The following is a 23404-nucleotide window of genomic DNA, read 5'->3' as shown; positions in this document are numbered from 1 at the left end:
AACTCACTGCATGTGCTGGCATTCGCGTGGGACTTTCTGTATTGCCCCTGGGGGACTTGAGGACACTGCTACTATGCTGATGCTTATACTGTTTATAGTGCCTGCTGTGTTGTGCATAATAAAGTTCATTGTCTCTGACCCCAGAGTCTCATGTATTTTGCCCGCATCCGTGAAATCATAACAGGCTAACTTAGTTATAAGTAGGATAAAATCTCAGACCCTAGGCCAGGCGCAGTGGCTCAAGCCTGTAATCCCAGTTCTTTGGGAGGCTGAGGCAGGCGGATCACTAGGTCAGGAGATCAAGATCATCCTGGCCAACATGGTGAAACCCCGTCTCTACTAAAAATACAAAAATTAGCTGGGTGTGGTGGCGCACGCCTGTAATCCCAGCTATTCGGGAGGCTGAGTCATGAAAATTGCTTGAACCCAGCTGGCAGAGGTTGCAGTGAGCCAAAATCGTGCCACTGCACTCCAGCCTGGCGACAGAGCGAGACTCCATGTCAAACAAACAAACAAACAAACAAAAACAACTCAGAGTCGCGCCAGGCGTAGTGGCTCACGCCTGTAATCCTAGCACTTGGGGAGGCCAAGGCAGGGATCACTTGAGCTCAGGAGTTTGAGACCAGCCTGGGCAACATGAGGAAACCCCATCTCTACAAAAAAAAATAACAAAAAAGGGAGGAGGGGCTTTTTATAGCAATGCAAACAGTCGAATTAAAATAAAAAAGTCTCAGACCCTTCATAGTTCTTGACAGGATATTTCTTCCAGATTAAAAAAAAGTAAAGCCCAGGTGTGGTGACTCATGACTCACTCCTGTAATCCCAGTACTTGAGGAGACTGAGGTGGAAGGATGGCTTGAGCCTAGGAGTTCAAGACCTGTGTGGGCAACATAGTGAGACCCTATCTCCACAACATATATAAAAATTAGTCAGGCACGGTGGCATGCTCCTGTAGTTCCAGCTACTCAGGAGGCTGAAGTGGGAGGCTCACTTGAGCCTGGGAGGTTGAGGCTGCAATGAGACATGATACCACCACTGCACTCCAGCACGAATGACAGAGACTCTGTCTGGAAAAAAAAAAAAAAAAAAAAAAAAAAGGCAGGAGAAAGCCTTCCCTGCTTTGCCCTTCTCCTTCCTTCCTGCCTCAAAGTGCAGCAACCATTGTGGAACCATGAGGCGACAGCATGAGGACAAAGGTCTGTCTGCGAAGAATGGCAGAGCAAAAGGAAACAGCACCTGGGTTCCTGATAGAGAGTTACTGTACCAGCCCTGAATTGCACAATTTCAGGATTCTTGTCATAAGATATAAATGAGCCCCTACTTGTTTAAATCAATGTTAATTTTTTTCCCAATCAAATGCATCCCTAGAGTGTGTATCAAATGGTATCATAGTAACTACATAATAGTAATTGTGTTAAATGTATACAACTTAGGTCTAATATATTGCTACCTTCCTTTCTTTTTGATCCTGATTTTACCTGTGTATTAACATTGCTATATGTATTCCTTGTAAGCTAATTCACATCCTTTTGGGAAAATGGGGGGGGGGGCGTAAAAATAAGTTCAATAAGTATAATTTAATCTTGAGCAAAATTTATCTGAGAATTCTTCAAAGTTAACCCTTAGGATGTTCATAAAAAAGGCAATAAGAATAGGACTATCCCATTTCTGGAAACTTCTACCACATACCATGAGGCTTGTTTAGTCACCAGTGTGTCCAATACCCAGAACAAAGACTGGCTCATAGTTGGCCCTCAAGTATTTGTTGACCAAGTGTTCACGAAAGGTCTCTCTTTTCAAATGTGTTGGTTGCATTCAAAGAAAGGTAACATTTAACAGAAAATATTTCAATACATCAGGTCTGTCACTTGACTATAATAATTGTCTTAAGAAAAGACCACAGCTCAACCTCAAGGAAATAACTTCTCTTTTCATTTTTGTTCTGTTAACTGGAAAACACTACATAACTTAATAATGAAATCAAAAGGGACCGGGCGCGGTGGCTCACCCCTGTAACCCCAGCACTTTGGGAGACCCAGGCAGATGGGTCACTTGAAGTCAGGAATTCGAGACAAGCCTGGCCAACATGGTGAAACCCTGTCTCTACTAAATATACAAAAAATTAGCTGGGCGTACTAGCACACACCTGTAATCCCAGCAACACTGGAGACTAAGGCAGGAGAATCGCTTGAACCCAGGAGGCAGAGATTGTAGTGAGCCAAGATCATGCCACTGTACTCCAGTCTGGGCGACAGAGTGAGATTCTGTCTCAAAAAAAAAAAAAAGAAAAGAAAAGAAAAGAAATTAAAAGAACTAACTCATCTCCAGAGGCTGTTTCAATAGGATAACAGAAGTAATGACAATTGTCATCACGGATTAAAATTTTTTGAACGTCTTATACACCATTTTTAGAACATTGGATAAACTGAAACATATATCTAGAAGAAAAATTAACTAATACATAAAATGAGAATATAAGAGGTCAGTTTAGATCTTCACATCAAAAATAAGATAAACAAGAAGATAGTGTGCAAAATAAGATAAATTATAAACATCCTTAGTATATCTTCAGTACATGTTGATTCCTAGTTTTTGTTGAAAAACCTAAGCTATGTAAATTACCTGTAATATGTGTCCTTGGTATGATTTCTGCTTACAAGTCTATCAAAACCACAATGAGATATCATTTCACATCCAATAGGATGTCTGTTATTTATTTATTTTTTTTAAAGAAAAATAACAAGTGTGAGTGAGGATGTGGAAGTATTGGAATACTTGTGCATTGATGGTGGGAATGTGAAATGGTGCAGACGCTATGGAAAACAGTCTGTGGCTTCTCAGAACACATGATTCAGCAATTCCACTCCTAAGTGTATACTCAAAAGAACTGAAAACAGGGACTCAGGCAGATACTGGTACATGGGTGTTCATAGCAGAATTATTCCCAATAGCCAAAGATGGAAACAATTTACCCACCAACAGATGAGTGGACACACAAAATGTAGCATGTACATACAATGGGATATGATTCAACCATAAAGAGGAATAACTTCTGATACATGCTACAACACAAATGAACCTTGAAAACGTCATGCTGAGTGAAATAAGTGTGGTACTTGGATACTAAATAGGTCTGGAAAAAAAAAAAAAAAAAGCCCAGGTTCGGTGGCTCATGCCTGTAATCCCAACACTTCGGGAGGCCGAGGCAGGCAGATCACAAGGTCCAGGGATCAAGACCATCCTGGCTAACACAGTGGAACTCCGTATCTACTAAAAATACATAAAATTAGCCTGGTGTGGTGGCGTGTGCCTGTAATCCCAGCTCTGCAGGAGGCTGAGGCAGAAGAACTGCTTGAACCTGGGAGGCGGAGGTTGCAGTGAGCCAAGATCACGCCATTGCGCTCCAGCCTGAGCGACAGAGTGAGACTCCATCAAAAGAAGGAAAGAAAAAGAGAAAGAGAGGAAAAGGGAAGGAAGGGCGGGAGGGAAGGAGCGAGCTGGTACAAAAGGACAAATATTGTGTAATTCAATTTATATGAGGTATCTAGAGCAGGCAAATTCATAGAGGCAGAGAGTAGATTGGTGGTTACCAGGAGCTGGGGCATGAGAGAATAGGGAATTATTGCTTATTGGGTACAGAGTTTCTGTTTGGGATGATGCAAAAAGTCCTGGAAATAGATAATGGTGACAGTTGCACAATATTAAGTGAATTGTGAATGTACTTAAGGCCACTGAATTGTACACTTAAAAATGGCTGGCTGGGCATGGTGGCTCATGCCTGTAATCCCAGTACTTTGGGAGGCCAAGGCAGGCAGATCACGAGGACAGGAATTCGAGACCAGTCTGGCCAATATGGTGAAACTCTGTCTCTACTAAAAATACAAAAATTAGCCAGCTGTGGTGGCACATGCCTGTAGTCCCAGCTGCTAAGGAGGCTGAGGCAGGAGAATCTCTTGAACCCAGGAAGCAGGGGTTGCAGTGAGGTGAGGTTGTGCCACTGCACTCCAGCCTGGGCTACAGAGCAAGACTTCGTCTCCAAAAAAAAAAAAAAAGCTAAAATGGGCCGGACACAGTGGCAGTGATGCAGGCAGATCACCTGAGGTTGGGAGTTCAAGACCAGCCTGGCCAACATGGCAAAACCCCATCTCTACTAAAAATACAAAAATTAGCTGGGTGTGGTGGCGGGTGCCTGTAACTCCAGCTACTTGGAAGGCTGAGGCACAAGAATCTCTTGAACCCCAGGAGACAGAGGTTGCAGTGAGCCTAGATCGCGCCACTACGCTCCAGCCTGAGCAACAGAGTGAGACTCTATCTCAAAAAAAAAAAAAAAAAAAGCTAAAATGGTAACTTATGTTACATATGTTTTAGCACAATTTTTAAAAATCCATGAAACAAATGAAACCAAAAAAGTGGGTTTTGTTTGTTTGTGTTAGGAAGAAAAAGTAGAACGGTTTTTAAATTTTGTTTGTGGGTTTTGTTTTGTCTTTGCTTTCTTTAATCCCGACCTGCCCATGCTGTGTAGTGGGGTGACTAAGACCCCCCCATGAAATGGCAGAAGCCTTTCGGGCTGCAGGTTTGGGTGGCTTTGTGCCTCAGGAGATCCTACGTCATTTGGAAAGATTTCTACTTTGGCAATTTTATTCCAATTCTTCAACTCTCAGGAATGTGTAGCATGGAAGCTTCCCGCCACCCCTCCGCCCCCACCAAAGCCTGTGTTGGGTCAGAATTTGTTTGTGAAAATATTATTTTAGGATTCCTTCCACTTCTATCATCTGCTTATTTTCCTTCCTGCATATTTCATAACGTAGCAGAGCGATTTCTGATTCAGCAGTTAAAATAGTCTGTGCATTCGTTATCACTTCCTTGTGACCCACTTTATGCACAGTTACTCATTTTGGCACCAAAAGTTTAGATTTCAAAAAAAAAAATTCTGGGACTAAAGTATGTGTCTATAGAGAAAAGGAGAAGAGATATTGACTGAGTATCTATCCTAGCACTCAAAGGAACCCCAAGGGTGGGCACCATGGATCAGCCCTGAGGTTTCCCATCTCACCGCTCTTCTCTCAAATCATATCCTCTTCAGTTGTTCCGCACTCTTAACCCCACTTTTACACTCTCCTTGCTCTCATTTTCTTCCTAGGAAATATCTCTGTACACTCACCAGACACTGGCTGCTGGGCGTCACGGTGCTAAGAGCTATGGGAAACAGGAAGAGCAATGAGACCAGGCCTGCTCTGAGGAGATGTGTGCCAGCGAAGTTTCTCTCCCATGTGAGTGTGCTACAAGAAAATCTGAACCTGAGAATCTGATTCAGTAGATCTGCACTTTCCCCACTTCCCCAGATAATTCTGATTAAGACCATCAAGCCTGTGACTAGTGGAGAGGCAGTAGAATATTTTCTGTGCCAGAGTGAGGCAGCCCTGAAGCACTGCATGAGCACATGGAAAAGAGAGACGAGTTTGGGCCAGGCACGGTGGCTCATGCCTGGAATCTTCGGGAGGCCATGAATCACTTGAGGACAGGAGTTCGAGACCTGCTTGGCCAACATGGTGAAACCTCGTCTCTACTAAAAATACAAAAATTAGCTGGACATGGTGGTGCACACCTGTAATCCTGGCTACTCTGGAGGCTGAGGCAGAAGAATCGCTTGAACCCGGGAGGTAGAGGTTGCAGTGAGCCAAGATTGGACCACTGCCCTCCAGCCTGGATGATAGAGTGAGACTCTGTCTCTAAATAAATAAATACAAATAAAAGAAAGACAAGATTGGTCTAACAGATGATGGAAGGTTTCATGGAAGGGGAAATTAAGCAGGTGGGATGCCCAGCAGGCACTGCTACCTGTTGCTGCTCAGCACTGGATGTGAGGGCAAGACTTTGAGTCACATTCCTCCCCTACCCCAGGGCCTTTGGAGCATATGTAGAGGACAGGAAACTTGGGACAAGGTGGTTCACTGACTTCTAAGAGGGTCCAGATGGATGATGCCTTATCCTGGAGTACCTGCTGCACACTGAGTTCCAGTTCCAGACTAACCTGCTAGCAGAGGTCCCTGCTAAGGTCCCTGGACAAGGTCCTTAACTTCTCCAGTCTCAGGTGAGAGATGATGTTATCTGCCTGGTAGAGTTTGTGTAAGAATTAAATAAGCCAATGTGTATAAGACCCTTGATACACAATCAACCTTCAGTACATGATGGCTAAGGTTGTTTTTATTAATCTAGATTTCTTCTTAGGATAGATTCCTAGAAGTGGAGCTACTGGAACAAGGAACGTTAAGTGTTACTAAATGGTACATACAGAAATTGTGCGCAATTTTCTTTTAAGTTTATAAAATTGTCTCAATTTGACTGCTAGAGATAAGGAAGTTCATTTATATCTATGACACTAGGTACTTGGGAGGATATATACAAGGTATTAGCAGTGGTCATCTCTGAATGGAAGGAACAATGGGTGTTCTCTATGCTCTTTTTCTGAATTGATAGATGGTGGCCACTGTCTTCTTCCTCTTCCCTTTCCCCTTCTGCATCCTCCTTCTCTTCCTCCTTTTCCTCCTCTTCCTCTTTGTTGGCCTCCTTCTTATTCTGTTCTTCTTCCATCACACACCACACACACACACACACACACACACACACACCAACTTGTTTCAATGCCTGGAATTTTCTTTAAATTAGCATTCCCTGCCCCAGGAGACCCCTACTAAAATGCAAATATGTTAACTAGAAAATGCAACTCCCAGACTCCCAAAACACCCTCCTTCCCCAGTGTATTGATCCCATTGGCTAGCTGTTAACATCTGGCCCAGAATAAGGACAGAAGGAGGCCCTTGGGCAGGGTTACCATCCCAGAAGGGCAATCCCAGAGTAAGCATGGTGGCCATGGGGGGACCATAGGAGTGGTTATCAGAGCTAGAAGGTACATCAATAAATATCAGATGCTCAAGATAAGGCAACCAAAACTGAAGCAGTGAGCAGGTTTCCAGAGGAGTCCTGGGAAGGGAATGGCTGCCCTGCTGTCTGAGTTGGCTTGTGTTCAAGGGCTGGCGGCAGAGGAATGAACCAATGGACCTGTCTGTATCACCTGCACAGTTTTATGAAAGCCCAGTTATCAGGTGGAATGATACATCATGAGAATGCAGATTGCCTCTTTGTACACACCTATTCTTTTTGCCATAAATTTTATACCAGAAGGCTACAGTTTATACTAGTAAGTTCCAAAGTGCTGGTAAATAAATCACCCTGAAAGCAACTGGAAGATCTCAGAGTAGATACTGTGACAATTTGGAGTGATTCCTTAAAGTGCTTTCTATATGAAAACTTTCCTTTCTTGATTAACTTATTACATAGCTGTATTACCCTTGACTACAGAGTTATTCTTAGGCAAACTAAACTCTCTATCATTCCCATGGATACATTTGCACTCCATAATTGAAATATATTTCAATTTTGGAGAAATGTTTTGAGAGATTGATATTTCTGAAACAACATTGTTGCTTTGGCTTTTCCCAAATTCCCTTAATTACAAATTAGGGCAGGAAACCTCCCCCTTTTTTTTTGTCCTGGAGCTCAGAGCAGCCTCTGTCTAATTCAGATTCTAAACTTCACATGAGAATCCAAATTTTAAGAAAAAGAGAGATTTCCAGTTCAAGGAGACAGAGTCGGGGTGGAAGAGAGGATACCCAAGTTGTCAACAGGGACAAACAAAGGCTAAGGCTGTCTTGCATTTATTATAACAACAATAACAATAAAAAGGAGGTGAGGACCCATGCAAACAGGCTGGCCAGGCTGCAGCCCCCCTCACTACTTCCACATCCTCAAACCTTGCTACCAACCAAAACTGCTCTGAGCAGCTTCTGCATGTTCCTGTTATTGGCAACAAATCCATCCTGAAAAAAGAAAAGCATTAAATTCCTTCTTCAAAAGAGGGGAGAGAAACACCAATAAAGTGCCAGCTACTCAGGGCTGAGAGGTTTCCACAGAGCCCAGTGTTCAGAAGTTCAAATCTAAGGCACTGTGGCAGGGTCACAAGAATGTGCATTACCTAAACAGTGTCTGGAGAACAAGCAGAACAAGGCCATCAGTTCTGAAAGGCCCAGGTCTAGCAGGGGGCTGAGCACCCAGCAGCTGAGGGAGCAGACAGACGCCAAGGCACCCAAGGGGTCTCCAGGCTGCACCTCAGCAGCTCCCATCGTTTCATGCTCCTATGGTGGGTGGTGGCGGATGGTAGGCGGTCTCTCTGCCCCTTTTAGTGTTTCTGTAGGGAAAGGAAAGCAAGCTCACAGGCAGGCAAACCTGGACAGCAAATAGAGAGCAAAATGCACAAGGGCAGGGAGGGAGGAGTCCAGCGAATGCATTGCTCCCCACAGAGGCAGGCCAGAGGGAATGATGGTGGGTGGTAGTTCTTCTGCTTACCAAGGTTGGGGCTCCAGAGAGGATGGCAAGGGGGTGTCTGCAGAGCTGGAATGGCTGTAGGCTCCCCTTGCTCAGGCCAAGGAGGGTGCTGTGCCCCAGACTTCTCCGAATCTTCATTTCTGGCCCCCTACTTGCTCTCCCTTGGAGCATCTCACCCACTTCTACAACTTCAATTTGCATCAGTGCTGGAATCTGCAAGATCTCTTCCCTGGAGTTCAGACCCATGCATCCACCCTCTGTCCAGGCATCTCTACCAGCATGTCCCACAGATACCTCCAAACCAATCTGTCCTAACTGAACTCTTCATGCCTGCACCAAAATACACCCTCCACTTGGGTGTATTCTCTTACCTTAGTCAATTTGGGGTAGGGCACTCATCCATCCAGTCAACCACAAACCTTGCCCACACCACCCCACATTTTGTTAATCACTAAGTCCACCAATTTGACTTTCGAAGCCACCCCAACCACCTCTGGGGAGATCCGGCTACTGTCCCCTCTCACTGCATTGGTGTGACAACCCCCTCACTGCCTCCCTTGACTCTATCTTGTCCTCCTCAAGTCCAGCCAGGTTGATTTTTCTAACAAGTAGGTCTGAGTCCTGTTTCAAGCTTCTTTCTATGTCCCCACTCCCATACAATCTGTTCAAGACCTAAACTTGGCATTGGGGCTCACAGATCTGTTCAGAAGTGTAGCCCTTTAAAAAGTTACATTTTGAACTATTTAAAACTCACAAAAAGGCATACAGAATATAACAACATACATGTACCCATTTCCTAACTTTATAAATAAAGCCTTAGCAAAACAGCTGAAGCTCCCTGTGGACTCCCCCATCCCCTTCCTTTCCCATAGAGGTAACCGCAGTCCTGAATTTGTCATTACTCCTATTCTTTCTTTGTAATTTCATGTAACATGGCTTCTTTATTTCATTATAATGTATCTATTCTACCTTATGAGCCTCTCTTGCTGGGTAAATTTTCCTGCAGTCCAGGAAATGCTATGAAGACAGTAAAAGCAGCCATCACTTCAGGTGCATTCCCAGCCTCTCAGGGCGTTGCATCTTCCTCTTGCTGTGCTCCAAGACAGCGGCAGGGTAATTCCTTGAGTAGGAGGGGTATTGTCTTTTGTCGCCTTATGGGTGACAAAAGGCAGCACCAGAGTCCGCCAGTGCACTGGAGTCCGCCATGAGGCACTGGAGTTCATACTATGTTCTCTAGATCGTCACTAATCTCTGCTGCAGGGTGGCTGGTAACTTCTTGTCTGACCTCTCAGCTTTGCCAGGGTTCAGAGATTTCCCCAGGTAGACTCAGCCATAGCTCAGCTTCCCTTGGCCCTGGCTCTAAAGGGTTTCTGCCAATATACCATCTAGCATCTGGCCTGAGAGGTCCCCCGAGTCTTTACTATGAGCTTGCCTCCCCTTCACCACTGAGGGCCCCAGGTAGCCTCTCTAACTCTTATCTCAACCATCTCTCGTGACATATGGGAGCCTCTGAGTCCAGTTCGTGCCACATGAAAACTGGAGGGGGTTCAGCAGAGAAGCCACATCGCAGCCCTACCTCTGCCTAATCACACTACTCTGTTTTACTCTGATGAGTCACGGCAGCCTAAGAGGCATTCTCCTTTCAGATTCGAAATATGAAGCAAGGTAAATGCCCTAGGTCTGGTGTTCATATCAGCCTACCTGAAGCAGAAAAGAGTGTCCTTCATCTGTGCCCTTATAAAATCGGTGGTAGATAGTCTCCAAAGATGTCCACTGTTGATTCATCTCTCCCTATGTGTGCATATTGGTCCTCCTATTGAGAAATAGAAGCTATTTCCTCTCCCTTGACTCAGGTCAGGCTTTGTGACTTGCTTTGATCAACAGAGTGCAATGGGAGTGATGTTCTGATAGTTCTCAGCCCAGACCTTAAATGCACTGGTAACTTCCTCTTCTTTTCAATTGGAAGCCATCTACCATGTAAGAAGTCCAGCTACCCTGAGATCACCATGCTGTGAAGAAGCCCAAGCTATTCATATGTAGAGGCAATATGAAAAGAGACAGAGAGAGAGAGATGCCAGCCAGACAGCTATTTCAGTTATCCCCGCTGGAGGCATCAAACGTGGGAATTAAGAAGTTTTCTTGGGTATTCCAACCCCAACAGATATTCCATGAACACAAGAACCACTAAGCTGAGTTCAACTCAGATTACAGAACTATAAGAAATGATAAAATATAGTTCTAAGTCACTACGTTTTGGAAGTGGCTTACTATTCAGCAATAATTAAATGAAACACGTCTCCAGCTGCATTTCTCACCAATGCCTGCTTTATACTTTATGCTCCAACAACTCAGACCAGGTTGTGGCCCTCTGTGGCCCTCTGTGCATGCCATGCTGTTTCTCACTTCCATCCTTTTATTCAAGCTATGATCTCTTTTTTGACCTCTCTTCTTTGCCTCGCTGACTTTTATTTTGCTCTTGTCTTGTTTCCTTTTTTTTCTACTAGGCACCCATGATACCCAATGCAAATCACTACCATTATACTAAATATGTTATATTATAATTGCTTGTTTATGCAGTGGAATCCCAAACTAGGCTGTAAACTCCTTCAGCATAGGAATCATGTCTTACCCAGCTTTGAGACATCACTTTATATGGAAATGCAAGCACGTCCCTTCACCTGAACTCCTTCAGCTCAGTTTCCCTGTATCAGTTAGGGATTGCATTCAGTTGTCTGTAACAGAAATCCAACCTCACCAGGTTAAGCAAACAATGGTTTATTTCTTTCACATAACAAGTCTGAAGGTAGGCCTTCCAGGGAGGAATAGTGGCTTTACAATGTCAGCAATATCCCAGGTTCTTTCCACCTTCCTTCTCCTCTGTCCTCAGAATGTGGATTTCTTCCTCATAGTTGCCTCAAGGTCACAGCATGGCTACTCTGCCGCCAGCCTCACACCCACATTCCAGAAAGGGAGAAGGAAGGAACAAGGAAGGGGGGCAACGCCCATATCCCAGAAGCAACATTTTTCCAGAAATCTGCAGAAGACTTCCACTCAGGTCTCACTGGCCAGAACCAGATCACATGGCTGTCCACAGCTGCAGTAGCAGCCACAGAAATCACCAGAGAGCCTGAACTTTGAGCTAGAAGCAGTCACTAATTGGGGTTGTCTCTCTGTAAGGAACAAGGAGAGAATGGACATTGGGTAGCAACTGGTAATGTCTGCGTCATTCACCCCCCTATAAAACGGGGTTTAGGACCTACTTCACAGAGTTGATGAAATTAAGAGAGAATGTAGGCAAATACTGTCCTTAGTATCAAGGACATAGTAAGCACTCAATAAAAGCAATTACGTTCTTGCATTTCCAGATGTGACACTTAATTCCAATATCCAAGAGTTTTCCCTGAAGGGGCAGAAAATTAGTTGGCTCAAGGCATTTGTCCCACTCTGTCTGTAATTCTTTTGCAGTGAATTTGTTTCTGATGATTAACAAGTTTTTTCTCAATAGTCTATTCAACTGTTAATAAATCCAAACTGGATTAGCATTATGAGTCTTCACTTATAACGTGTGACCCAGAAAAAACAAAGCTTGGAGGGACACAAAAGACAAATGAGCTGTTTTCATTGCTTTGTGGCTACAATGTTGCATATTTCATTTCTGATTCATGGAAAAATATCCAGCACACAGAAGTCAGCTAGATCTGTGAAAGGCCTTGGACCAGGGAGGTTAAGAATAAAGTCCCAATGTCTTAGTCACTGGGGCCTAGGAAGCTGACCTGGAAGATGTTAGCAGCAGAAAGACTTTTTTTTGCTAGGAACCTGCTCTATGAATCTGCTACCCTCTTGCTCCCAAGGCTTTGTTTAAGCAGATCTCTAAAGATTTCTGTATTGACTAGAACATTTTTGTTTATTTGTTTGCAAGGGGAAAAGCACAAACACAGCACAAGATGACATATTTAAAACGTAAATTTATATAATCCCAATGCCTTGGGAGGCCAAGGCAGCAGGAGTTCTTGAGGCCAGGAGTTCAAGACCAGCCTGGGCAACATAGTGAGAACCAATTTCTACCAAAAACTTAAAAAATTAGCCAGGTGAGGCCGGGTGCTATGGCTCACACCTGTAATCCCAGCACTTTGGGAGGCCGAGGCAGGCGGATCACCTGAAGTCAGGAGTTCAAGACCTGCCTGGCCAACATGGTGAAACCTAGTCTCTACTAAAACTACAAAAATTATCTGGGTGTGGTGGCGCACACCTGTAATCCCAGCTACTCAGGAGGCTGAGGCAGAAGAATCGCTTGAACCCGGGAGGTGGAGATTGCGGTGAGCCGAGATCATGCCATTGTACACCAGCCTGGTGACAGAGGGAGACACTGTTTCAAAAAAAAAAAAAAAAAATTAGCCAGGCGAGAGGATTGCTTGAACCCAGAAGTTCAAGGTAACAGTGGGCTATGATTGTACCACTGCATTCCAGCCTGGGCAACAGAGTGAGATACTGTCTCTTGAAAAAAAAGAATAATAAAGTAAACTATTGGTTTGAGTGACTAAAATGTCCAGGCATAGAGTTTCAGGCATAACTGTCTCCAGGTGCTCAAATGAAGGATTCAGGAATCTCCCTTTCATCTCTCAGGTTCTCCCTCCTTGGTAACAAAACTGGCCCCTTAAAGCTCCCAAACAGGAACCCACCAGCTTAGGAACCCCAGCAGAAAGAGGAATCCTTTTCCCTAATTTTTCCAGCAAAAGCTCCAGGACTAGCCCAACTTGGGTCACTCTCCCTCCCTGAGTCAATTTACTATGCCAAGGGCATGTGGTTCTTTTATTGGCCAGTGTGGGTCGCATGCCTTACCAGGAGCCTGGGGTGGAGCCAGCCTCACTCACACTTCCTAGGTGGAGAGTAGGAGTAAGGTTCCAGCCTGGCCAACAAAGTGAAACCCCATCTCTACTAAAAATAAAAAATATTAACCAGGCATGGTGGTGGGCGCCTGTAATCCCAACTACTTGGGAGGCTGAGGCAGGAGAATCGCTTGAACCCAGGATGCGGAGGTTGCAGTGAGCCAAGACCACACCATTGCACTCCAGCCTGGGCAACAAGAGTGAGGCTTCATCTCAAAACAAAACAAATCAAAACAAAAACACAAAAAATAAACAAAAAACAAATTAAAAAAAAACAAAAAAAAAAAGAGTAAGGTGCTTCTCCAAAGTATAGCTGAGGTGCTCCTGCCAGCAAAAGCATATTCTAAGAGCAGACCCTGCAAAAGCTGCATGATATTATTAGATACAGATATTACTGAGCATTAATACCGTAATAATACAGTGATGGTCTTTTCCATCTGTTAATGTTCTACACATTTTTCAGATTCATTTCAAATGTCACCACAGACCAGGCGTGGTGGCTCACCCCTGTAATCCCAGCACTTTGGGAGGTCAAGGCAGGCAGATCGCTTGAGGTGAAGAGTTTGAGACCAGCCTGGCCAACATGATGAGACCCTCATCTCTACTAAGAATACAAAAATTGGCCGGGCGTGTTGGTGGGCTTCTGTAATCCCAGCTACTTGGGAGGCAGAGGCTGGAGAATCACTTGAACCTTGGAGGCGGAGGTTGTAGTGAGCTGAGATCGCGCTACTGCACTCCAGCCTGGGTGACAGAGGTATACTCCAGCTCAAAAAAAAAAAAAAAAAAGTCACCACAAACAAATCTCCCTAATGGGATTAATTTTCCATCAGCACTTTCTTTTCTCTCCTGGCATGTATCATATCTTGCTATGTCGATCATGGTGAGTCACACCCCATTTGTTTCCACTCTGGTTTGGTTAAAAAAAAAAAAAAAGGCAGAGCTGGAGCTGGGCACGCCTCCCATTCATGATGAGAACACCCCCCACCCCAACAACCAGGATGAGGGCTTCTCTGCCTAAAGTGTCCAAGCCTTGGAATGAAGAGAATACAAGATTATAAGGAAGACGAAACTCAAATAGCTCACTCCAGGAAGAAAACTCATCCGTGGCGCAACACTGCATCTTGGAAATCAGCCTGGCTTTTCTTTCTGAAGTCATACTGGAGCTGTCTTTCTTTAATATGCATGAATGAAGCTGAGAAGAGATTCAAACCCTAAGATGGCAGTAGTCTTAGAAATTTCATGTCCTAAATGAATTTGAGAGAGAGAGGAAGCGGAGAGAGAGAAAGTGTTGTCACCCTCCTTCCTCCAACAAACAAAAAAGCAAATACCCCAGATGCCTTTTACACTCACCCCGGGGCGAGCAGCTTATTACTAAGTTCAGAACCTTTTGCTGCTCCTACTTTCTACAACCCCATCTGTTTCCTCTCCTGTTGCTGGTGGCTTCATTCCAGGGACACTCCCCTTGAGGAAGAGGGAGCCAGCATACCAAGATCTTTCTAGTGTCATTCTTGCTTGCAGGCACCTGCAGATTTCCCATGAATGTTTCCTGTTCAATTCAACAGGTTTTTTTTTGTTTGTTTGTTTGTTTTTTGTTTTGTTTTGTTTTTTTGAGACAGAGTCTCGCTCTGTCGCCCAGGCTGGAGTGCAGTGGCCGGATCTCAGCTCACTGCAAGCTCCGCCTCCCGGGTTTACGCCATTCTCCTGCCTCAGCCTCCTGAGTAGCTGGGACTACAGGCGCCCGCCACCTCGCCCGGCTAGTTTTTTGTATTTTTTTAGTAGAGACGGGGTTTCACCGTGTTAGCCAGGATGGTCTCGATCTCCTGACCTCGTGATCCGCCCATCTCGGCCTCCCAAAGTGCTGGGATTACAGGCTTGAGCCACTGCGCCCGGCCCAATTCAACAGGTTTTAATTACATTAACTAATATTTGCTCACTCTTAAACCATGGTTGCCCTCGTAAAAGACAAACTCCAAATGACTGGGAGTGGGCAAGCCCAGAAAAATCTAAATGTTGATGCAAACATGCTTGTGTTTCCCTCCTCGTATTCCTTACTGCTCTATCATTATGGATATTCTGCTTTGGGAGATCCACCTCCTGTTCTTCTCACTTAAGGCAAAAAACCATAAATCCTCTTTTCAATTTCCACGTACTCCTGGTGGAAGCAGGACTAAGTTCCCCTCCTGCAGACACCTCAGCTTTCTGGGCAGAAATAGCCTCTGCTGGCTCCTTAGTAAAGTCTAAGTGACAGTGACCCTCCTTCGCGGAGCTGCAGTGGTGCTTCCCTTTCCGTAGCTTCTGAGCCATCTTTCTGAACCAGAAATTGAGGACTATCTGAAAAAATCTGAGATGTATTGTTTCTCAAGTCTTGTCAAGCCTATTGCACAGTTTGCTCCCCTGCCAAGTTTCTCCCTCATAATCCTGACACGTTTGTCCCAAAACACACTCATTTCCCATAACCAAAAGAGCCTGAGGGGGGCGGGGAAACTTGAGAACTTAAGAGGTATAAAAATGAAAGCTAGTTATGTGAGACTTCATTTATTATCATAATGAACCCAAGAGTTTCCGATGTATGGTTTTTGGTAGTTGTTAGAGTCCAATGTCCTTATTTTGAGCTTAGAGATAATGCAAGGTCCCTACCACAACCCCCACCACCACACACACACAAGGCTGCCCAGGCGAGGGGCATCTGGGGAAAGGAAACAACAATCAGTTGATAGTCTATCAATCAACTGGAAGGGAGCTGTTTTATCCACAAAGTAGGTTGAAAGAAGAATGTGTAAGCATTCTTTTTTAGATAATAGAGCCTGGGTACAGATTACCAGAAATCTGAACCACACCAGAAGTTCTTAGTGCAGTAGATATTTAATAAGGCAAAAACGACGCCCTTCCTCTTCTCTAAACTAGTTCCGTGACGGTGGTGGAATGAAAGGCCTTGGCTTTCATACACATCACTCAGATATAAATAACTGCTTCTGACAGCCTCAAGCTTGACTTCCTCAAACTCAGGTCTTCACTTCCCCCAGGGCATGGTCAAGTACACCTGCTCCTAAAAAAAGCGGCACATTGCCTTCTTCTAAGTAAATTATCTCCATATTTTTGAGGCAGAGTCCTTAAGAAAGGCAAAAACCACTGCGCCTAAGCAATCAGTTGTACTTCTATGCAAGATTCTCCATCACTCTTCTCCAAAGACACTAACCTACAAAGCCAAATATGTGATTCTTGAAATCAAAGAAAATCAGCCATACACTGCTCTTTAATCACTGGCTCCCTGAAGGTACAAACAGCTGGACTATAAAACATGCCCATGCAGACAATCCCTGTGTCCTGCACATGCATGTCTGTGCACACACATACACACGCACACTCAACGTCATGTGTAACAAACAGTAGACAATTCCATGCTTTCAGGACAGGCACCAGCCAAATCCTTAAATTGTGAAACTAAGAATGCAAGCAGCAAAACTTGTGATTTCAAGCCACTTTTGATTATATTTCTGGAGCTCAGCCAAGAGAGCCATTTCCAAGAAAAGCAGCTCAGACAATTGCACAGTCAGCTCTCCAGCCTTAAACCGAGCTCTTTGTCAAGCTAAGTGGGATGTTTCTTCTCCTGACCCTAGCTCAGGCTCCAGTCCTATAACATGTCGGTTAACTAAGTAGCAAGTTCTCAGCCTTCACCAAGAATACACAAGGAAGAAGCAGAACAAAACCACCTCACACTGTCAGCAACTGGAGAGTCAGCACAACAAACGTTTGCGTGCCGAGCACTGCTAGTGAACAGGCACAACAAGGTGCTGATCGTTTCAGACAAAGGGAGAGAAAGGAGTGAACTCCCAAATGTGAGCCCTACACCAACCACCCAGCCAGACAACGAAATTGTTTCCCTCGAGTGGGCAGCCTTGCCTGAGGAAGCCACGTCTATAACCAAGAGCTGACCTACAGGATTTGTAATAAAGCTCAAACTGGACGTCTTTCTGTCCTGGGGATGGACACAGGACATGGAATCCATTTGGGGGCCATTTGCTCAGATTGGGAGGAGCTGGAGCCTTGGGAGGGAAGAAAGTCACTGTAGTTTTCATGACCCATGAACCTAGATCCAGTGTGCAAGTCAGGCTATGCTGAAGGTCCCAGAATGAAGCCCTTCTTCCTCGTTAGACACTCAAGTCCAAGGGAACTGCACTTCAAATTCCGTAAATACATAGTAAGTGAATAAATAAGTCATTGACCATTTATATGCATAGCATTTTGGGTGGCAACCGCTGACTTAGAACATTTGCCTTATTTAGAAGCTAACTCAGGCTTAACTTAGAGGAGACTATTCTGAAGTAAAAATTTTTTTTCTTGATAGTTTTTTAGCTCTTTGATGTTAGAACTTATTTTGAGATTTTAAAAATAAATATTTTAGGCCAGAGGTGGTGGCTCACATCTGTAATCCCAGCACTTTGGGAGGCCGAGGCGGGTGGATTACCTGAGGTCAGGAGTTCCAGACCAGCCTTGCCAACATGGGGAAACCCTGTCTCTACTAAAAATATGAAAATTAGCCAGGCGTGGTAGTGTAATCCCAGATATCCGGGAGGCTAAGGCAGGAAAATCCCTTGAGCCCGGGAGGTGGAGGTTGCATTGAGCCGAGATCGCGTCACTGCACTCTAGCCTGGGTGACAGAGCCAGACTCAATCTCAAAAATAAAAGTAAAATAAAATAAATATTTTTAAAACCTAGGCAGCAAATGGTATCATTTTACTCATCCCCTAATTTAGATAATATATTAGCCTCTATTTCTCACCCTCACAAATAAATTCCATACTGACTAAAAAGCCTAAAGTAAAAAATCAAAATGAGTGTTAGAAGGAAACATGGCCCCGTGCAGTGGCTCACACCTGTAATCCCAGCACTTTGGGCGGCTGAGGCGGGAGGATCACCTGAGCACAGGAGTTCGAGACCGTCTTGCACAGGGCATCATAGCAAGACCCTGTCTCTACAAAAAATAAAAAAAATTAGCCAGGTGTGGTGGTGCATGCCTGTAGTCCCAGCTACTCAGGAGGCTGAGTGGGTAGGATTGCTTGGGCCTAGGAGGTTGAGGCTACAGTTAGCCATGATCCCATTCTGTACTCCAGCCTGGAAACAGAGTGAGATCCTGTCTAAAAAAAAAAAGGAGACAAGACATAAGAGAGTATTTTACAATCTTCAGATAGAAAAGGACTTTCTAAGCAAGATATAAAACCAGAAACCATAAAGAAAAAGAATTACAGATTTGACTACATAAAAACTTTAAACTTTGTAAAATAAAAGGGTCTAGATACAGACTAAGAGACAATATTTACAACAGAATTAACATCCAGAGTAAATAGGACAGATGCAAGTCAATAATAAAACACAAACCACCCAATAATAAGTGTGAAAAAAATTCATAAGAAATTCACAAATGCAATTGGTCAAGTTGAACAGAACAATGCTGATGACCCCAAAATCTCATTCCTAGATATATATACCCAACAGAAATGATGTACAGGTATACTAAAGAGCATGCACAAGAATGCTCACAGCAACATTATTCATTAATAACTAAAATTGGCAACAGATATAACCCAGAGGTCCATCAATCAATAAATTGTGATATATTCACATAATACAATACAATAAGCAACGTAAATGAGCATATTACAGCTACACATGAGTCTACACGTGAAAGACTCATAAACGTAATGTTGAATGAAGGAAGTCAGACGCAGAAGAGTGCATGTTTGTATGAGTCTGTTTATATGACAGTAGGAAACAGAGACGATTAATCTATAGGACTTAGATGTTAGGGTAGGAATTACTTTGGAGGAGGTTGATCTTTTTCAGGGGAGAGTCTTCTTTTCGGGAGAAGGTCTTATACTGTTCTATTTATTGACTTGGGACATGGTTATAAGGAAGAGTTCACTTTGTGTTAATGCATTGATCAGTATACCTTTAATTTATACACCTGTTCTCTCTTTCTTTCTTTCTTTCTTTCTTTCTTTCTTTCTTTCTTTCTTTCTTTCTTTCTTTCTTTCTTTCTTTTTCTTTCTTTCTTTCTTTCTTTTAGATGGAGTCTAGCTCTCTTGCCCAGACTGTGTAGTGGCACGATCTCAGCTCACTGCAACCTCTGCCTCCCAGGTTCCAGTGATTCTCCTGCCTCTGCCTCCCAAGCAGCTGGAATTACAGGCACCTGTCACCATGCCCGGCTAATTTTAGTATTTTTAGTAGAGACAGGGTTTCGCCATGTTGGCCAGACTGCTCTCAAACTCCTGACCTCAGGTGATCCACCCGCCTTGGTCTCCCAAAGTACTGGGATTACAGGCGTGAGCCACCACACCCGGCCTATATACCTTTTCTGTATTTTTACTTTTAAAAGTTCCAAAAATTGAAATGGTCCATAGGCATATGATAAAATGGACGATCTAACTGGCAAATCTAGGAAATGCAATTTAAAACGACACTGTTTTTTCTGGACATGATGCTGGCAGTTTTAAAAAAATGATAATGTACAGTGCTGATGAGTATAATGGTGGCTATAAAAACCAGAACAGAATTTTGGAGGAGAAACTCAATATTATTTACAAAAATTTTAAATGTGCATGCCCTTTTATCCAGAAATTCCACTTCTAGAGCTATATCCTACAGAAACACTCATACATACACACACCCATTTGTATACAAGAACATTTGTTGTGGCATTGTATGTAATGGTGAAAAATGGAAAACCACGTATGTGATCCTTTGCTAAAATAGTGGGTAAAGAAACTATGATGCATCTAGAAGGAATGCAGCAGTTAAAATGGGGTATGCCTATGTGCACTAACACAGAAGGAGCTACAGGGAATGTTATTAAGTAAAAGAAAAAAGTAAGTTAGAGAACAGAACATGTCGTGTGATCGTTTATGTATAAATGACTTGAGTGGGCTGGGCATGGTGGCTTACACCTGTAATCCCACCACTTTGGGAGGCCGAGGCGAGCAGATCACGAGGTCAAGAGATCAAGTCCATCCTGGCCAAAATGGTGAAACTCCGTCTCTACTAAAAACACAAAAATTAACTCAGTGTGGTGGTACACACCTGCAGTCCCAGCTACTCTGGAGGCTGAGGCAGGATAATCGCTTGAACCCACGAGGCAGAGGTTGCAGTGAGCTGAGATTGCACCACTGCACTCCAACCTGGGTGACAGAGCAAGACTCCATTAAAAAAAAAAAAAAAACCTGAATGTCCTTAAAACATTAAAACCACACGAAAAAAAAATAAAACAAGGGAAAATATCTGATGTGGTTCATTTTTCTAAATACTTTACAAATCCTAAGACAGATAAATTTAACTTCTCTCTTGAGAAGTTATATGCACTATACAAGAATTCTCTGGAGCTGTATCCCTACACCAAACCTGAAAGGAGTGCACCACAATGGGAAGGAACTGTTTCTTGTTCCACAGCCTCCTAGAAGAGTCTCAGTGTCTCCTCAGAAATGCCAGCTCCCACACAGGCCTGAGCAATAGCACATGGAGTCTCTCCAGACCTTTGTGCTTCTGAGGCACTTTTCAATAATTAACTAATCCGCCTAAAGGGTGGGGCGGGCTATGGCTCCCACAGACTCAGCACTCCCTTCAGCCAGCTGCCCTCTGGAATGCAAAGGCATCCCCTAGGAATGACTGTTGGTCGATCCCTGCCCCACCACAGCCCCCAAACTCAGGATGATGAAAGGGCCAGGGCAGGAAAGCAACTTCCCCTCTCAGATGTTCTCCTGGACAAGTTATATTACTCTCGCCTACCTCCACCTCTCCTCTGTGATGCTCCTCCCCCATCTGAAAAAGAACGTTCCAACAGGCAGCAGGACAAATTACATCTCAATGCTGTCAGTTTCAACACTACTCTTTGTTGCTCCAGGTCCTATGAACCACAGAAAAATGTATAGGTCCTTTCCTTTTCTTTCTTTTTTTTTCTTTCCGGCACAAATAAAATAAACAGCAGAAGCAGTTTCTATTTCAATATTTTCAAATGGATGGTGTTTGGAGCAATGATTCCCAGTCTTTGGAATTTAACAAACCATTAAAATCTTTAAAACCTTTTGAGAGACCAACATAAGACTGCTTACTTTTATTTTGCCAAGCACAGACACTTAAAAAATACCCGAACTATTATCACCATCATTTTATGGTGGGTGATGATTGGACCCCTTAACCCCTAAACAATGTAATCATGACAATCTCAGATGTTAAAACAGCACTTCAGATTTAACACACTCAGATTCATGAAAAATACACATGTATTTCATGTAGACTGATGAACATTTCCTTACAGAAGCACCAACCCCTTGGAAAGAACTGGCAGAGACTAAATCATAAGTTTCCAAACCTGGCTATGCCTGAGAAAGATAGGAAGGCATTTAAAAATATATGTATACAGATTCTCGATTCCCACCCCATCCATATTTACTGTATCACCTTCTGAGGATTTCTTGAGATGGAGTTTTGCTCTGTCGCCCAGGCTGGAGTGCAATGGCACAATCTCGGTTCACTGCAACCTCTGCCTCCCGGGTTTAAGCGATTCTTCTGCCTCAGCCTCCAGAATAGCTGGGATTACAGGCACCCACCATCATGCCAGGCTAATTCTTGTATTTTTGTAGAGAAGGGGTTTTACCATGTTGGGCAGGCTGGTCTTAAACTCCTGACCTCAGGTGATCCGCCTGCCTCAGCCTCCCAAAGTGCTGGGATTACAGGCGTCAGCCACCGTGCCCGGCTGCCTCTGAGGCTTTCTAAGGGTGGGGCCCTGGAATGTGTATTTAGAACGTTTTAAAAATTTACTGTGGTGAAATATACATAATATAAAATTTACCACTTTAGCCATTTTAAGTATACAATTCAGTGGCATTAGGGACATTTACAATGTTGTATGTAACTTTTCATCATTCCAAACAGAAACTCTGTACCTGTTGAGCAATCACTCCGCATTTCCCCTTCCCCCAGCTTCTGCCAAACCTCTATTCTACTTTCTGTCTCTGTTAATTTGCCTATTCTAGGTCCCTCAAAGAATTAGAATCACACAATATTTTTACTTTTGCGTCTGGGTTATTTCACTTAGCATGTCTTTGGTGCTCATCCGTGTCATAGCAGGTATCAGAATCTCACTCCTTTTCGTGCCTGAATCCTTCTCCGTTGTATGCGTTTGCCACATTTTGTTTATCTGTTCATCTGCTGGTGGACGGTTCTGTTGTTTCTACCTTTTGGCTATTATAAAATGGTGCTGCTATGGAGGTTGTTGTACATGCATCTGTTTAAGTTCCTATTTTCTATTACTTTGAGTATATACCTAGGAGTGGAATATGCTGGATCATATGGAAATTCTGTATTACTACCAAGGAACAACCAGATTGTTTTCCACAGTGGCCGCACCATTTTACACTCCCTCCAGCAATGTGCAAGTGTCCCAAGTTCGCCACACACCGACATGTGTTGTTTTCTGTTTTTGTCTTTATACCAGCCATCCTCATAGACATGAAGTGGTATCTCATTGTGGTTTTGATTTGTATTTCCCTAATGATTAACGATTTATACATCTTTTCCTGTGCCTATTGGCCATCTGTATATGTTCTTTGGAGAAATGTCTATTGAATTCCTTTGCCTATTTTAACATTAGGTTGTTTGGTTTGTTGTTGAGTTATAGGGGCTTTTAACATGTTCTGGACAGTAGTCTCTTGGATTTGCAAGTATTTTCTCCCATTCCATAGGCTATCTTTTCATTCCCTTCATAGTGACCTTTGATACACTGAAGTTTTTAATTTTGATAAAGCCAAATTTGTCTATTTTTTTCTTTGACTGCCTGTGCTTTTAGTGTCGCATCCAAGAAATCTTGCCAAATCCAATATTATGAAGATTTAGTTTAGGTCCTTGATCTATCTTGAGTTAATTTTTGCACATGGTATAAGGTAAGGGTCCAACTTCATTCTTTTGTAAGTGGATATCCAGTTTTCCCAGCGCTGCTTGTTGAAAGCAAGGGTTTGTTTCCAGTCTCTCTATTTTATTCCATTGATCTGTATGTCTGCTCTTATGTTAGTACCACAGTACTTGGTCTACTGTAGCTTTGTAGCAAATTTTTTTTTTTTTTTTTTTTTTTTTTTTTTTTTTTTTTTTTT

The sequence above is a fragment of the Rhinopithecus bieti genome, unplaced genomic scaffold (assembly GCF_001698545.2).
Source record: "Rhinopithecus bieti isolate Rb0 unplaced genomic scaffold, ASM169854v2 scaffold_29928, whole genome shotgun sequence".
Lineage (NCBI taxonomy): Eukaryota > Metazoa > Chordata > Mammalia > Primates > Cercopithecidae > Rhinopithecus > Rhinopithecus bieti.
Note: the sequence above shows the minus strand (reverse complement) of the source record.